This window comes from Macrobrachium nipponense, chromosome 1 (genome assembly GCF_015104395.2).
Source record: "Macrobrachium nipponense isolate FS-2020 chromosome 1, ASM1510439v2, whole genome shotgun sequence".
NCBI classification, from domain to species: domain Eukaryota; kingdom Metazoa; phylum Arthropoda; class Malacostraca; order Decapoda; family Palaemonidae; genus Macrobrachium; species Macrobrachium nipponense.
The window spans coordinates 133,026,766-133,032,114 of NC_087200.1; the positions used below are offsets into that span (position 1 = coordinate 133,026,766).

General features: G+C 34.0%; 1 protein-coding gene across 1 annotated transcript in view; it reads left to right on the plus strand.

The window, feature by feature from the left end:
- The window catches only part of LOC135219649 (uncharacterized), a 49,504-nt gene extending 44,820 nt beyond the window's left edge, over window positions 1-4,684 (plus strand). Inside the window, exon 14 of the mRNA XM_064256582.1 lies at window positions 1-4,684. This exon is cut by the window's left edge and continues 182 nt beyond it. The gene's annotated coding sequence lies outside the window, so the exon portion shown is untranslated.
- The last annotated feature ends 665 nt before the right edge of the window (window positions 4,685-5,349 follow it).

Consider the following 5,349-nt stretch of genomic DNA (forward strand, 5'->3'; position numbering starts at 1 on the left):
CTTGGGTACTGCATTTATATACATTACCAAATTTCATGGCAATTTTCCAAAAGTCTTTGTTGTTATCTTGATGACAGACCGACAGACAGACGAAAGACAGACAGTCGAACAGACAGAGAGACATTACCGAGTAGTACACTAACCGTTCGGCGAAAGGATCACTAGAAAACAATTGTTAATTGGTTTACCATTTATCTTAATTATTTAGGTCTGAGGAGGAGGCGGTGCCGGAGGAGGGCAGTGCCCAGCTGCAACCACTTTTTATCCTTTTAGTTACTGTTTCTGCATCCTCGTTCCTTTCCTCAATCTTGCTGTCCATCCTCTCTAACTTTTGATTCTTAGTGCAATTGTGAGTTGAGTTGAATATAAGATTTAGGCCAAAGGCCAAGCACTGGGACCTTGAGGTCATTCAGCGCTGAAATGGAAATTGACAGTAAAAGGTTTGAAAGATGTAACAGGAGGAAAACCTCAAAGCAGTTGCACTATGAATCAATTGTTAGAAGAGTGTGGAAAGTAATATGAAGAAAGAGAATATGAAAGGAGGAACAGTAAACGGAATGAAAGTGGTTGCAGCTAGGGGCCAAGGGCAAGCTGCAAAGAACCTTAAGTAATACCTACAGTGCACCGCATGAGGTCCGCTAACGGAATTACCCCACTCATAGGCGTAACTGAGGGGCGGCACGGTGGGGCACGTGACCCCCATTTGAAACTGGTGCCCCACCGGGTGCCCTTCATTTTGAGTTCATGACGCTTGTAGTAAAAGCCTATTATTACTATTATTATAATTATATTAGTAATGTTCAAATTTTATACATCAAGTAGTTTGGCTGTTTTTGCCATACGAAGATAAGTCGGGTTTTACTACATTAACTGTAAGAAATAGATCAGTTTTCTTTCTTTTATATAATTGATAGGCTTAAATATTTTACAACAACCTTAATAACTTTCATTTTGACTTAAAAAGAAGAAATGAGTATTATAATTTGTACATGCCCAGTGCCCTCCCATTAATAGACCCCTAGTTACGCCTATGCCCCCCACTACGTGGTAGTGCAATTGTGGGCTTTTCCCAAAGTTCAGGATTGAAAGATCCTTGTCCGTCATTTCCTTTATTTTCTGGATCTCGTTATCTTGCTCTCCAACTACTCCAACTCCCTCTTTCCGCTGTCTCAAGCGCCCAATGGGCGAAAAAAAGCCCCAGCGCTTGAAACAAGCAGTAGAGGATTAAGGGAAATAGCTAACGATAATTATTTAAAGCAGTGGTTCTTAACCTTTTTATTACCACGCCCCCTCGAAGGGTTGGTCTTTTCTTCCACGTCCCCCTTGCATATGTGAGTAAAATTCCCTCCCAGATTTAAAGGAAAATAAAAAAAAGAAAGAGAGAGAGAGAGAGAGAGAGAGAGAGAGGGAGAGAGAGAAGGGGTTTCCAGGGACAGGAAGGGAGGTCAATAATTACAAAACATGGTCAGCCCAACGAGCCTTACTAGAGTAGTAGATCTAGGAAAGTAACGTTCTAAGGCGATACTTTTTAATTTTGTCATAAACTTCTGAATATTAGTCCCCCGTTCTTGTTGAGAAAATAACGAATATAATTAGAGAATTTTTTTTCCTAGGGCTCACGCCTTCCCGGAAATGTTGACGACCCCCTAGGGGGGGGCGGGGTGGGGGGGGACGCACTCCAGGTTAAGAACTACCGATTTAAAAGTTATCTTAGAAAATACCAGAACCATTTGTAAGTTTCGGTGATATTTAAATCTAAAAGGGGACACTCTTATGTTTGGTGAATCATCTTGGTATTTTTCCAAACAATTTAGATTTCTTAGCTTTGTGTTAGTAATGTATTTTATCTAATTTGCCTTAAAACAATGGTTCTGTTAATTTCTTTTGATTCAACTGTAGTTGCTCGTGAGCAGAAGCGAAGATACTCTTGGTCGTACTTTTAAGTATATTTATTAGACATTAGCGTAAGGGTCATGTGAAAAACTTATTATTCTTGAGAGTTGACCGGACATTGGCATAATATTCTACCAAGTAAATTTGCGCATATTGATGATTTACTGATGCAATGTTCCAGCAACGAAATAAATATTCGCAGAATTTTTTTTTTACATTTTTAACATTTGTTTAATGTTCTGGCAATTAGATAAACATTTTAGGCACCTTATGTAAGCTTCGTTAGACTTCGTTTCACAAGTCTTTAGAGCAACACTTAATTAACGATTTATGCAAATTGCTGATTTTGTTCAGACTAATAGGCGTTTCATATAATTTTCTGGAGTTCAAGTAAATATTTGCACTAATTCAAAAGACGCTATGGTAATATGACAGAGCTATTAAGCGAGTAAAATTACCGATTATCAACATTACGCTCAGGGAAGTAAATAACACAGCTTGCATAAATATCATGACGCAATAATGTCACGTTTCAACATTTCACTAAAACATTTGTGAAAAGTTTCTGATACTGAACCAATATTCATTTTAAGTCAATAGAGAACTTGTGATGCTCTAGAGAGTCAATAAACCATTTGTTCTAACTGACGAAAATCGGCAGGTAGGTAAGTGTTGACATATAACGATAGGGTTTTGTTTTAGGGTGAATTATCATTATTAGCTGTATATCATAATATAGGTGGTGGGTGTATTCTGCTAGTCTCTTATATAACACACACACACACACACACACATATATATGCATCTAATATATATATATATACGTATATATATGTGTGTATATATATACGTATATATATGTATAATATATATATATACATAAATATATGTGCACACACATACATACTTACATACATACATACATACATACATACACAACATAAACACACATTTATATATACATGCATATATGTACATAAATATATTTATATGTACACACATACATGCATACACACAAATAAACACACCCACATACAAGCACGCAAACGTAAGCACATACATAGGTGAAGCTGATAAACACACTTACCCACACTCATGCCCATTCCATCTATAAACCCACACAGCTACACGTGCACACGACACGCTCACATAAACACACATATGTGTGTCTATGTCACATAGACACACCTATATATATATATATATATATATATATATAAAATAGATATATGTACATGCATATATATACACATAGATAACACACACACATATATATACACTGACATTTTATATAAATATATACATGCATGTTTGTACTCTTTTCCTTTTTGAGGAAACCTGATATCATCATCATACCTGGAAGAAGCGTTCAATTTACTCGGAAGGAATTTTGAATAAAATAAAGAAAACATGAGAGGGTAACAAGTTATATAATGTATAAAATCATATAAAAGAAATCTGATGAGTAAAAAAAGATGAAAAGTTATAAACTAGTATTCATTACTAGAAACTTCGCTCACATACAAATGAGTAAATTGCCCATGGAAAATTCAAAGTTACGATAGAGATGAATTTGTGAATTAGATATCAATAATTGGACATAGAAAAAAAAGAAAACCTGGGAATCAGCAATACGAGTTATTAAGTAAATAATGACAGATAATTATAACGAAATACATACAATGTAAATAACCGTTTAATTCGATATTCTTCCGAGGCGTATGCATTACTTTAGAAAACATTGTATAGCTTTTTCTAAACCTCTCTTATAGGCGTACAAAGCATTTTGTTCATGCGACAGAGATCCGTAGCGTATTTCTGTATGAAATTACTATAAAAATGTTATCAAGAACATGAACGCGTTTTTCGTCTTTGAATATTACGCAATTTCAATTTGACATACTATAAGCCTCAGGGAAAGTGGTTTCCATCGATCAAAGCAAAATGACTTGATTTTTACTCTTTGTCAAATTCGTCCTTCTCTCGCATAACAAATTGTTCGAATGAAGAGAAACGATCTGTTTACGATGAACGCTTTTGTTCTAGAGATAAAATTTAAAAAAAAAGAGACTGGTTTACTTACAAAATCGAAGGCTGAAGACTGGGGAAATCTGACATCTTCCTTTAAAGAACTGTAACAAGGCAAAGGGGTCCGGAATATCGTTGGTGGAAACTGCTGGCGTCTTGTAGAAGGCGATCTACAGAGGAAAAGTGAAGCGTAGTTGTAATTTGCGTGACAGCCTTATGTAAGACATGGTTCTAGTTATCTTATGTTGAAAGATTGTCATCATTATTATCTTAAGTATTGTAGTTTTGTTTTCACTATTATTACAATTAACTACCCCTTCTCCATTATTATTAGTATTATTATTATTATTATTGTGATAAGCATAAGGTTGTTGCTAGTATTATTATAATTATATAATCACATTGATCCAATGGCAAATAAACTATTATTATTATTATTATTATTATTATTATTATTATTATTGTGATAAGCATAAGGTGGTTGCTAGTATTATTATAATCACACTAATCCAATGGCAAATAAATTATTATTATTATTATTATTATTATTATTATTATTATTATTATTATTATTATTATTATTATTATTATTGTGATAAGCATAAGGCGGTTGCTAGTATTATTATAATCACATTAATCCAACGGCAAATAAAGCAATCATATTTTATACCACATCAATTAAAAGAAATTACTTGCTGTTTTGATATCTAGTACTAATATCAGTGTCTTTGCCTGGAAAAATAAATAAACATGTCGTAACACACTTTATTTCTTATTTACCTTCAAATACAAAAGTAATGGGAACTTGAAGCTGTCATTTATGCGCGTGCGCTCTACTAACCATATACCAATCTTGCAAAGTAAGTAATTTTTGAAACGAAACAGTAGGCCTATGTGATCAGTTTAACTTGTTTTATTTACACGGACATAATTGTCATATACATTATTTTTGTACTCTTTTCCTTTTTGAGGAAACCTGATATCATCATCATACCTGGAAGAAGCGTTCAATTTACTCGGAAGGAATTTTGAATAAAATAAAGAAAACATGAGAGGGTAACAAGTTATATAATGTATAAAATCCATATAAAAGAAATCTGATGAGTAAAAAAAGATGAAAAGTTATAAACTAGTATTCATTACTAGAAAACTTCGCTCACATACAAATGAGTAAATTGCCCATGGAAAATTCAAAGTTACAATAGAGATGAATTTGTGAATTAGATATCAAAATATTGTGCAGTTCCCGTCGTGTATTTTGGCACACTGCTGTAAGCCAAGGATACGGTAGAGAAACACGAAGGTGTTGCCAAGACTGCTTATGGAACTGAGTCGCTAATCAATCAAACAACGGTGGTCAAATGAGAGTAATGATAACTGAAGAACTATTTCTTTGCATAACACATATTATCAATGCAATAAAGTTGG